This window comes from Phaethon aethereus, assembly GCF_964289735.1.
Source record: "Phaethon aethereus genome assembly, chromosome: 4".
NCBI lineage: Eukaryota > Metazoa > Chordata > Aves > Phaethontiformes > Phaethontidae > Phaethon > Phaethon aethereus.
The window spans coordinates 12,920,073-12,933,555 of NC_138578.1; positions in this window are offsets into that span (position 1 = coordinate 12,920,073).

A 13,483-nucleotide genomic window follows, 5' to 3' on the forward strand; every position below is an offset into this window, starting at 1 on the left:
TCACTTAGGTCCCTCATTTCTGCCATTTTTTTTCTTTCTTTCTTTTTTTTTTTTTTAAATGACTGCATCATTCATTTTACTTTCTTTTGCAGTCCTGCAATTCCTATACATTCCTGATTCTTACAGAACTTTCAAGAAAGTCCTGAAATCCTAAACCAAACTGAAAGCCTACCTTTGCATTTAAACACGCATCTCTGTTTCTCATCACTTTAGTTCCCAATAGCCTCCAGCTAAACAAACACACACAAAGACAAAATGTAACGCAGAATAGTACAGGACATATCATGGGGATACTTCCTTCTCCCTAACATTCCCCCAGTCTCCAACCAATTTCTTCTAATGACGGTTGCTGAGGCTATTACTCATGAACCTGCTCCACGATGTTTGTTAGATATCCTCTGTGTAGATTTGTGCTCTGCTCTCTCACCAAAATGCTCCTAAGCACTCCTCTCGGACAACCAGCTGCTGATACTCCAGTCTTTTCTCTTAACCAACTTCCAAGTTAAGGAGTCACTTTTGAAAACACACTCAGATGTGGAAGCAGGATGAAGATGTGCATTTTCCATTTGTAATGTCCTGGAGACCAGATTTCGTGCTCAGTAAACCAGGTACCATTTTCTTTGTTAATGTCCTTCTTGAATGAGATCCAGGACACATCTTCCTCCTTGTCTCTCAACCTTTGCTTTTACTGTTATAGATGGGAGATGGGCCTTTTAACATGTCAGTTTTCTGGATTAGGGAACCAGACAACTTTTTATAAACTGCACCTTGTTAGAGAATTAGAGAAAAGGAGGGAACTAAAACTCAGATATATGAAGAGTTATATTAAGAGTATGCTCATTGTCTAAAATGATTAAGCATTTTCATTATCCAGCAGAAATTTTAATAAGTCTGACAACAAACCAGTTGAGATACAGCCTTCCAGCATTAAAGTCTTGTAGACACCAAGGTGCTGTTTTCTTTAAGTTATAGTAGAATCTGTCCTATTTCAGAGACTTCTTAAAAAAAAAAAAAGGAGATATTTGTCCACCCTGGAGTTCGAACTGCCAGGATATACTGCACTTGGCAAGATTTCACTGGAAAAATGCCAGTCTGACAATATCAAATTACTTTATTAATACGCATAAGTTTGCACAAAAAGTAACTGTGGTTTTCCAGAAAGCCGTAAGAGAACATTTGCCAGAGTTTCCATTAGCAGTGATGCCACCTAGCCTGAACTGCCTTTCTGCAAACTTTGTTGCGTCTTTGTACAACAGAGGTTTGCATCAATACGACAGAACTAGTTGATCTCCTGGCTGAGACGACTCATCGTTGAGAGCGCTTCTCACCCTGCTTTGAGTAGGGTTTGGAGCAGAAGGCTGCCTGTTCGTACATTAATACCTGCTCTTTGTTTCCAGTTGTTCTTTGAACTTGCCTATGTCTGTATCAGTTTTCTCACTGGTAAAAACTGAGATAATTCTTAAAAACTCTCTAGAATTATGTGAATTTTATTCGTCGTTTGTGAAATGAATGTTCTTACAAATATTCTTGTTTTATCTCCAGTTTGGCTGTTATTTTTCCACCTGTCACTTAAAGTCACCAAGCTACCTATGTGAGCCCTTCTGAAAGGGCAAGTAAGAAATGTGCTTATCTTCTGGTGTTAGGAACATCATGGCCAAAGAACCTGTTGTATTTTCAGATGTACTTGGCTATGGCTAAGAGACATCTTTTTACACAACAGCTTTTGTCAGTGGTCTGATTTTGTTGTTTCATTTAAAATCAGAGTGGTGGCCTTCTCCATGCACTCATACATTTAAATAACTGTATTCCCTAACTGAGTGCCTTTCCAAGTAATTGCATTTGGAAAAATATGTATAACCTTTTTGTAAAGTTAAGAAAACATCCATACTCTTTTGATGTTGAATTGATATTCACTTTATGAAAACGTCTTCAAACACATTTGTATTCAGTCATACTTTGTCCTCAAGTGAATTCAATTCACTTGAGACATAAGTCTTTCTGATTTTATTTTTGGTATTTAACGTGCTCTACATTGATCTCCTCAAAATGCAATGAAAACAAACAAAAAACCCAATCCCATACATCAAGAAAAACACATCAAAAATCATTTAAAGAACAGTCCTCTTGGTTGAACAGATTGAACATAAGTATTTTGTTGAATTTCATGTTGTGTCATAAAAAAAATTTGAGTCCTAGCAATATGTATCCTAGGTTATTTGCTCAGTAGATTAAACAACCATAAATATTGAGTGATTCAACGGAACAGCCAGTGCTGGCTGGAGTGAATAGCATGTCAACAGATACTAGAGCTCTAGGAGACACCAGAAAATTGTGCCTAAGTCAGCTTGCTAAATTAAGCTTACTAAATGCTATTTTCCTAAATACTTAAATTACTTATGTTATCAAGTGCTCACCTGAAAGTTTTCCGATGCAATTAAAACCCCTCATGGATCACAGACTAATTTACTAAAGCTACAGAGGGGAGTACTGGGAGGGGCAAGGAGCCCTTCCAGGGAGTCAGGACCAGACAGCCACCCCCAGGTAAGTTGGAATAAGACAGGAAAATCAACTCCTATCATGCTGCAACTGGAATCTCCATCTCTTCAATAACCTCTCGTGAAATAAGTATTCCCAACTGTGAGGTAAAAAAGCAAGGATAAATATGTTGCCTCCAACAACCTTCACAAGAAATAGTCACATTTTTATGGACTTGGAGAGATACTTCTGCCTACTCTCCCTTACTTCTGCTTTCAGGTGTCATTCCTTCAAAGAATACTTTACGGGAAGGTACCATTAAACTGCATAATGGTACTAAACACATAACATTGCCGCTAATGTTCTTTAGAAGTTATGTATCATATCTTATTTAATTTCACTGGTCTTGTACAATGAGTCCCAGGCTCAACTTTTAACTAAATCACCCAAAGACACTCTTCCAACCATTTTTAATGTACAGTAAGTAACTCTTCTGTAAATTGCCTGGGAACACACTGCAGAACAATTCTCAGGAGAAAAACTAGAGCTGAAATATTTTCTCATGCACCTTCTATCCGGGTGACATTCCTCTCTCTCTTTCCAGATTCTCCCCCAGCACGACCGAATGGATGCTACCCTTTTGCACCCGTGTTTGTTCGTGTTTGCCTCCTCTTGATATTTATGAGCGCTGTTTCCGATACCCTCGCAGCATCATCTTAACTTTGGCAGAGATTTCTGCATGTTCAGGTTCCAAGGGGCTTGAAGAGAACACAAGCTGTCTCCAAACTGAAGGAATCAATTTTCATTTCTGAAATCAGACAGGCTTCCATGTATTGTGTATTGACTCCATAGAGAAATAACAGTAATGTTGCTGCTTTCAGTGAAAAAGACCATTACTGAGGACAACGCACTCAGTCAAGAAAGATGCCAGATCTCCTCTTCCCCAGACCACTCTTCACTCTCCAAATCACAAGCTGGGCTCTCTCCAGAAGCCACCTCAGTCAGAGCTCTGGGTGTAAAGAGGGTTTGAATCCTTTTGGACACCCAAGGAGTCACCATATGTTTGGCTGCCACCCATGCGGCCGAGAGTCCTTGGAACAAGGAACGGAATCCGTTCAGACTCCTCTCGCTAGCTAGCGCTGATGGACATCCAGCCTTTTCAGGCTTCAGCCAAGCTTTAAACAGACCCTGCTGGAAGCACTGGGCTCGATGAATCAGCTCCTGCATTACCAGGCTCTACCCTCAGTCACATCATACCCAGTAAGGCAACAGAGGCGACACTCCGAGGACTGTCCAGATCCTTTCCCTGCCCTTTCTTTTCCTTGGAAGTCTGGGATAAGAAGCAGCATAAAGTGAAGGAGAAACTGTATTTTCTATTTGCTCAGTTTTAAATTAAGTTGTTAAAATAACAGTGCCTTTTGGGAGGCTACCCTTGAGTTTCAGGAAAATAGTATCTCTTCTTGTCCTTTTGGATGCTAATTAAAGTTGATAGTGATGATATATGGTTTGCCATTCTACTGCAGTTTCATTTTCAATGAAACCCTACCATTAAAAACTTACTTGCTGTACTCTTAACATAACAGTCTTTCAAAAGATCTTTTAGTCATGCCAATGATACCAAAGATGGGTTGCCAGTAGATTAAATAACTACAAACACTCAAAATCCTACAGAAATTGTTTGCCATAATATCTGGCCTTTAGCCTTTTAGTAAGGCTTGTGTGCCCACACTGTGCTGTGCCCAGTCCAGAAAGAGTAGCATCTCCAATACTTATGAATGTGTTTTCTCTTTGAGTATCTGTTTATATTTCAATCTAAAAAACCCACCACATTTACTTGCAAAACAGTAATGTGTTCCACACACAGTTTCTCCTTTTATAGTTGAACATATATACTTCTCAGAAACTAAGCCATCTAAGAACCCCATAGCATGCAGAGTCACTCACGTGAACATGATCTTTATTTTTTTCAATTGGCTGTGAGTAAAGTCTAAATGGATACAAGTGGCTACACTTCGTATTTTAACTTTTGAAGTTTCATTCCAGTTTAATTGCCAAATAACCATGTTGGCTCCTTTCTGACGCATTTTCAATACATGCTTTCTTTTGCCTAAATCTTGCATTTTAAGATAGCGGTTAATGACACGTGCATACCTTTTCCATAAAGCAGTTTCCGTGTGGTATGAAGGAATGAGGCAATTTAATACATGCAAAAATGCAGAACTCCACATGCTGACAGATCTTCACTGTCGCTCTGCACAGTTAACTTGAACCGCTGCACGTTCTCTAGGAGTGTTTTGTTGTAGACTTTTGTAAACGATGTTGAAGAAATCTGCGTTGAGTAATACAAAGCATCAGAACGTAGTATGGCTGTCCACCCACGCTGGCAGAAAGCCACTTAGTTTTCAGTTGTTTACAAATGTTCTCAGTGATAAATCTCTTTGCTATTTCCCATACGAAGCTACGCACTCAAACATAGGCGGCATATACTTTGCTGCTCCAAGTGCTACAGTGAGACAAGAAGCATCAGAGACACCTGAATTTTGGTTGCCCTTCAGCATACACATCTACACTTGTGGGTTTTGTTTCACAGATTTTTAAGATCATAAGGCATGATTGTGATAGCTTAACGTGGTTCCTTCAAGCAGAAGCAAACACCATTCACCTATTGCACCACTGAAACTGTAATGCCCAAATTAATTATATTCTCTTTCTAAAAGATTTTCAAAGTTTATATTATAGGACTCCCCATAGAGTCAGGTCAGACATAAGCTTCCACAAAAAAAAAAAACCAAACAAAATCCAAACCTGAGGATGTATAAGGATTTTAGTATCACCCACTGATATTTTGAAAAGTTGATAAATAGATCACTTCACCACAAACATTTTTTCTAGTCTGGATACAAATCAGCGTGTTCTTTTTAGTTAGGTGACCTAATTATCGTAAGAATTTAAGAAAGCCAGATGGGTTAAAATAAGCCCAGGTGGTCTCAAGCCTGCCAATTTACCAAATAAAATGAAAACATAAGCTTGAATAAAAAATGTCCATCATTCTTTGACAGAGGTGCACTAAGCTGCTCTGCTTGTTTGTCATCATTTGTATAAAAGCCAACCGGGTTACCTGTCAGTTTACAAATATTGTGGATAATAGGCATAACTTGAAGCAGCACAGGCCTGATTAACAAGAAAATTGGATTTTTTTTAACCTATTCCTTTCCTTCTTGCACAGTCCTATATTCCTTTCGAAATGGATTATTTCCACACACTCTCTCACACAAGGCAGGACCTTCAGCTCATTAGACCACAAGATTCTTACAATTAGCTTTTTCCAGGGCATCAGCAACCAGCCTCTCTTACCACCCATCCAGGATTAAACAGAAAGAGTCTGTCCACATCCGTACATGTAAAATTGATTACCAGGGTCACACGTGCCTCCCTTTCTGTTTCAACCATGTTTTATAGCAAAGCACGTTTAAACATATAACAGATCTGTTTATGTGTAGAAAGAGCAACCATTTTATTTCAAGACCAGCTGGAGCCTGTGAAAAGGAGACACAAACACAACCCTCTCTCATCTAGACTTTGCTTATTTTCCTTGTCTTAGCTATTTTTTCTGTACATAATAGTAATTGGATAGTCTGAATTCTCCTTCTGAGATCTAAATATAATCATTGCTGAAAGCTTATCTTTTTAAAAGATAAAGACACGAAGTTATGCCAAGTTATTATAGCCACAGTCCCATATGCGAGAGACCGTTTCATTTTCCATACACAGCAGCAAGAATATTTCCTTTTAAGGCATAATGCATGGTTTCTGCTTAACATTGCCATGGTGACCCTAAAACGCTGCCTTACCAGCTGGAAACAAGCCTTGCCAAGCGGGTAAACATTGCAATTCAAAAATACCATTTTGCACCAAATAATTTAGCACACAAGAAAAAAAAAATTCAAAGTTATCACTTTCCATATTTGCTGTGAAAATTCTGCGGATTTTACGTGCAGAGAGCTCTCCTAGACCGCAAGGGACAGCACTGGCTCCCCAGTCCCTTTACTCCCCACTGCTAGAGTTATTTAAAAAAAAAAAAAAAAAAAAAAAAAGATTGTTCAGTGTTTCAGTGAGATGAAGGGTATTAGTATCCAAACCAGTGAGAGAAGGGACAAAACAGTGAAGGAATTATTTGAATGAAACAAGTAGGAGGTAGGCATCCTCTCACACTGATTTTCGCAGCAATTTAAGGCTAAAACCTGCAGTCTGTAGGGAAAGACGACCCTCCCCAGCCACGCCTGGACCCCCCGGGCCGCGTGGCGCTGGCAGAGCAGCCCTAAAGCGCCGAGTCCGGAGCACGTCACCCCAACAGCCGCACGTCACCCACACCCTGCAGCCCACCCTGCGCGCCGAGCTCCCACAGCTGCTTTCTTCGCCACGCTCAAACTACGCCAGCGGCGTGTTCACCGGCGACCGAGCACCGGCCTGCGGCAACCGACGCCCACCAAAGCCCAGGCCTCGCTATACTCGGGACCCGCCTCCGCCGCAGCATGCCTGTCACCATGAGGAAGCCATTAGTTTTCGGTGACTTGGGTTGGCCTGGCGAGGTTTTGGTAGCGGAGGCGCCGCAGGGGTGTCTTCTGCGAGAAGCTGCCGGAAGCTTCTGCCGGGTCTGGTAGAGCCAACGCCAGACGGCTCCAAGACGGACCCGCCACTGGCCGAGGCCAAGGCCATCAGCGATGGTGGCAGCGCCTCGGGGGGAACAGAGTTGAGAAGGGGGGGAAAGAAGGGCACACAGCAAATGCAACCAGAGAGAGGAGTGAGAAGATGTGAGAGGAACAGCCCTGCAGACACCAAGCTAAGTGAAGAAGGAGGGGGAGGAGGTGCTCCAGGTGCCAGAGCAGAGATTCCCCTGGTGGAATCACCATGGACTTCAGACCATGGTGAGGCAGGCTGCTCCCCTGCAGCCCGGGGAGCTCCGCGGTGGAGCAGGTACGCACTCACGTCACGCAGCTTGCTGCCGTGGCTTTGCGAGCTTCTGAAGCTTGCCCGGCTTTCGTTGTGTGTGGTCATTACACGGGCAGAAGCCCTTGAAGGAGTATCTAGGTTATGTACAAGCGGTGCTGCTGTTTCGTTATGTAGTGCTTTCTTCTCTTGAATCAATACTAAACTGAAGCCGTGTGATGAAATTGGATGCATGGTGATGCTTTAAATGCTTCATGTAAGCTGTAAAACAGCTTGCATGGTCATTTCTCACTGTATTTCCCACAGTGCTACTTGGGCAAGTGGTGGGAGAATGTGTGGACTGGTAAAATTCAGTTGGAGTTATTACCCATTTCTGTCAGAGTCTCCCTTGAGTTTTAATTACAACAAGGTATTATTTACCAATTCTGTTGTAAATAGTTTTTACAGTATGGTTTAAACTGTTCCTGTGTGTCCTCAAAGAGAGGCTGTTTTCAGTAGTGGGTTAAATGATCCCAGAATATTTTCATTTGCCTTTTCCCTGCCCCCCTTTTTTTTAGGTGCTCAGTCATTTATGGTCCTACAGCTCCAAGGACGTAAAGTGCAACAGGGATGCTAATTATGAATATTTTTAATTGATTGAAGTTACAATATTATCACTTCCCTTTTTTTATTTATATAGACTGCATTACAGAATATGTTGCAGGACAAGATTTATGTGCAGGCAGAGTCTGACCCTGGGATACACTTTCGGGCACAATTTCACTCCTTTCTGTAAAAGTCTGCATTGTTGAAAGAAAATGTACGTATACCACCGCCTCCGAGGGATCTCAGTTTAGATACTATGTTAACCAAATGCTAACCAGACAAGAGCGAGCTCTTTTTGCATTTGTTCTTTAAAGCAGCCTGGACCAGGCTCCATGTGTTGTCCTTCCTGACAAAGTTTAAACATAAGATTTTCTTCACAAATCTAGCCTTTTTTTAAAGCTCGCAGGCAAACTTTGGCTGCTTTTCCCAGGCTAGGTCCTGCAGTATGGAACATGTATGCTTCATATACGCGGCTGACAACCAAGGTTTTCAGGTCTTCTAATCTTTGAAAACATCTGACGTTCTCCGCAGGTTGTGGAGAAGAGGAGGAAATGCAATTTCCTGGCATTTTCTATGAATTTCAATTTTTCATTAAAAAAAGATAGGAAACCGTTAAGGCTAAATATTTTGTGGTAGCTTTTGTTTGCTTTCTATTGCTGTTCTTAAACCAAGTGACTATAAACCCAGCCGGGATGTAGAATGCAACAGAGACATTATTGACAGCCACATCCTCCACATCCACTCCATGTGTTCATCCTAATGGACACCAAATAGTAAAGTGCGATGCAGTGGTTACAGAAATAGTTTAAACACAAATTAAGTGGTCAGACAACCCACTCTCTCTCATCATTATTTCAGTACATTTTTTAGTTTCTCCATTTCACAAGTGACTAAAAAAAGAAAACTTACATGGAGTCTGGGGAAAAATAGTGGTTGAGCATCCATTAACTAAGCGTTGTAGCTGTTCAGAAGTCTTACTAATTCTGTTCATGGTAGCAATGACAGAACCACCAGCACGTGGTAAAAACCAGTATTTTGGTAACTAATACTTGCTGACTTTCATGACCCTTTCTGTCACTATGATACCAAGGAGGAAAACTTTTGGGCTTCAAGGATAAAACTGTGCCAAGCATTTATAGAAGTGCTAGAAACCTAGCGTTCCGGGCAGGATAATCATGCTCACGTTTGGTGCTTAGAAATACACCATCAACTCCTAACTCTCTATCAGTTGTCAAAATGTAGAAAATCCAGATTTTTTTTTTAAATCTGTATAATATCAGTTTTCCCTGTTCTTGACATAGAAGAGATTTGGTGCTACGGTTTTTATATATGTGTGTACACCCTCCCCACACACCATTTCTCTCATTTATAAGGGAAGACTGAGAAAAAGAGGGACCCTAAACAGAGCAGGATTAAAATAGAATTTTCCCCTCACCACAGTCTACAGATCTGTTAGCAAGCTTCCTATTGATAATAAATGCAGCTCAAACTCTGATGCCTTTCAGATGTAACCCAAGAAAACATCTTTGCTCCTGGAGACTCGTCTTATAAACTATTCTCTTTACGTGCCATCACAGAAACATGGTGGGATGCTTCTCATGACTGGAGTGCTGCAATGCATGGCTATAAGCTCTTCCGAAGGGATAGGCAGGGAAGGAGAGGTGGTGGGGTGGCTCTGTATGTTAGGGAGTGTTTTGATTGCGTAGAAATCAATGACTGTGAAGACCAAGTAGAGTGCTTATGGGTAAAGATGAGGGGGAAGGCCAATGAGGCAGATATCCTGCTGGGAGTCTGTTACAGACCACCCAACCAGGACGAAGAGACAGATGAGACATTCTATAAGCGACTGGCAGAAGTCTCGCATTCGCTGGCCCTTGTTCTTGTGGGGGACTTCAACCTACCGGACATCTGTTGGAAGTATAACACGGCAGAGAGGAAACAATCTGGGAGGTTCCTGGAGTGTGTGGAGGATAACTTCCTCACACAGCTGGTGAGTGAGCCCACCAGGGGAGGTGCCTTGCTGGACCTGCTCTTTACAAGCAGAGAAGGATTGGTGAGAGATGTGGTGGTCGGAGGCCGTCTTGGGCTTAGCGACCACGACATGATCGAATTCTCAGTTGTGAGCGAAGTAAGGAGAGGGGTCAGCAAAACTGCTATCATGGACTTCCGGAGGGCAGACTTTGGCCTGTTCAGGTGACTGGTTGAGAGAGTCCCTTGGGAGACAGTCCTGAAGGACAAAGGGTTCCAGGAAGGATGGACAGCCTTCAAGAAGGAAATCTTAAAGGCGCAGGAGCAGGCGATCCCCATGTGCCGTAAGAAGAACTGACGGGGAAGGCGACCGGCCTGGCTGAACAGGGACATTTTGCTGGGACTCAGGGAAAAGAGGAGAGTTTATCACCTCTGGAAGAAGGGGCAGGCAACTCAAGAAGAGTACAAGGATCTCGTTAGGTCAAGCAGGGACAAAATTAGAGAGGCAAAAGCCCAGCTAGAGCTCAGTCTGGCTACAGTCGTAAAGGATAATAAAAAATGTTTTTACAAATATATTAACAACAAGAAGCGAGGCAAGGAGAATCTCCATCCCCTACTGGATATGGTGGGGAACTTCATCTCCAAGGACGAGGACAAGGCTGAGGTACTTAATGCCTTCTTTGCCTCAGTCTTTAATAGCCAGCCCAGATATCCACAGGGTATTCAGCCCCCTGAGCTGGAAGATGGGGATGGAGAGCACAATATGCTCCTCATAACCCAGGAGGAAGCAGTTAAGGACATGTTAAACCACCTGGACACTCACAAGTCTATGGGGCCTGATGGGATCCACCCGAGAGTACTGAGAGAGCTGGCAGAGGAGCTTTCCAAGACACTCTCCATCATTTATCAGCAGTCGTGGTTAACAGGGGAGGTCCCAGAAGACAGGAGGCTTGCCAATGTGACGCCCATCTACAAGAAAGGCCGGAAGGAGGATCCTGGGAACTACAGGCCTGTCAGCCTGACCTCTGTACCAGGGAAGATTATGGAGCGGTTGGTCTTGAGAGTGCTCACAGGGCATGTGCAGGACAACCAAGGGATCAGGCCCAGCCACCATGGGTTCATGAAAGGCAGGTCCTGCTTGACCAACCTGATCTCCTTCTATGACCAGGTGACCCGCCTAGTGGATGAGGGAAAGGCTGTGGATGGTGTCTACCTGGACTTTAGTAAAGCCTTTGACAGCGTCTCCCACAGCATTCTCCTGGAGAAACTGGTGGCTCGTGGCTTAGACAGGTTTACTCTTTGCTGGGTGAGGAACTGGCTGGATGGCCGAGCCCAGAGAGTCGTGGTGAACAGCGTTAAATCCAGCTGGCGGCCAGTCACAAGCGGTGTTCCCCAGGGCTCGGTTCTGGGGCCGGTCTTGTTCAATATCTTTATAGATGATCTAGATGAGGGGATCGAGTGCTCCCTCAGTAAGTTTGCAGATGACACCAAGTTGGGTGGGAGCGTTGATCTGCTGGAGGGTAGGAGGGCTCTGCAGAGGGATCTGGACAGGCTGGATCGATGGGCAGAGGTCAACTGTATGAGGTTTAATAAGGCCAAGTGCAGCGTCCTGCACTTTGGCCACAACAACCCCATGCAACGCTTGGGGAGGAGTGGCTAGAGAGCAGCCCAGCAGAAAGAGACCTGGGGGTACTGGTTGACAGACGGCTGAACATGAGCCGGCAGCGTGCCCAGGTGGCCAAGAAGGCCAACAGCGTCCTGGCCTCTATCAGCAATAGTGTGGCCAGCAGGAGTAGGGAAGTGATTGTGCCCCTGTACTCGGCACTGGTGAGGCCGCACCTCAAATCCTGTGTTCAGTTTTGGGCCCCCCGCTACAAGAAGGATGTTGAGGTGCTGGAGCATGTCCAGAGAAGGGCAACGAAGCTGGTGAGGGGTCTGGAGCACAAGTCTTATGAGGAGCGGCTGAGGGAACTGGGCTTGTTTAGTCTGGAGAAGCGGAGGCTGAGGGGAGACCTTATCGCTCTCTACAACTACCTGAAAGGGGCTTGTGGCGAGGTGGGTGTTGGTCTCTTCTCCCAACTAACTAGCAATCGGACGAGAGGAAGTGGCCTCAAGTTGCGCCAGGGGAGGTTTAGATTGGATATTAGGAAAAATTTCTTCACTGAGAGGGTGGTCAGGCATTGGAACAGGCTGCCCAGGGAGGTGGTGGAGTCGCCATCTCTGGAAGTGTTCAAAAAACGTGTGGATGTGGCACTTCAGGACATGGTTTAGGGAACATGGTGGCACTGGATTAATGGTTGGACTTGATGATCTTGAATGTCCTTTCCAACCTAGTGATTCTGTGATAAGATTCTTGCAGCAATGCACATACCAAATACTATTAACCTGTGTTGGTACCGAACTGCCCTCTAGGAAAGCCTTACGTATTTTATGATATTTGGATGCCTAGCACTACCAGAGAAATTCATTGCAATCTATTTTTGCTAGAAAGCCCCCCTCTGCGAACAATGGCTCTTCACATCAGAGGCTATCCATGTGACGTGGGCCAGCAGGCATAAACTGATTTAAGGATTTTAAATTTACAGCAGGTTGGTAATCCCCAGTGGATGATGTGACACCAAAAACAGAGTTTATCAAGATGCCCTGCAAGTCTGTGGAGAGTGCAAACCAGCCTCAGCCTGAAGGTCTGAAGTTCTCTCTTCTAGAAGTGGGAAGCAATACCTACCCGCATTTATTTCTGAAGGAGGAATCTGCACTACTCGAAGGGGAGGTTCATTCTCAGCTGCTGATTTCATGACGGACAGCAATGTCTTATCCATGTCAATAGAAAACCAAAATAGTTCCAAAGTTTAATAGCTATTGCCAACCTACCATCCTGTACACTTCTAACATAACCGCCAGTCCCTCTGTACACCTCACACACCACGTGTGTCCAGGCCAGACTCAAATTCGGGGAGGTGCAGCCAGGCACACCAGGTACACCTTGCCACCCCGTACAGTCACCCAATAAAAAGCATCGGGTGTGGGGGAATTCAAGAATCCAGCAGACCTTACAATTACACGTGAAAAACTAGGACGAGAGAGGACTGGAGGAATGCGTTAACTAGACCCAGCCGAAGAGGTAGAAACAGGGCGTTTCAGTCCCAGGCAGCGTTACTGGGACGCCACACGCCACGAGTACAGCCAAGATACCCACGTCTTAACTCTGCGCAGCCCGTGGCTGTAAGACTGACCCAAGGGAAGCAGAGTCGGAGAGCTGAGAGGGAAGGAGAGCGAAGAGGGAGTGAGGGAACTTGGAGAGCAGGACCAAAACTACGTGCTGATGAAGAGGGAAACTGAAAGGGGGGTTGGGGGGGGATGAGACAGGAACAACCTAGCTAAGGAGGAAGTCGCACCCTTATGAACTTCAGGCCTTGGTAGGACCACTCCGGCAGCTGGACTGGTTACAGAGTCAAGCTGACTTGGGATGAACACGAGGTGTGATATACTGCCAAGGAGTACCAAGATC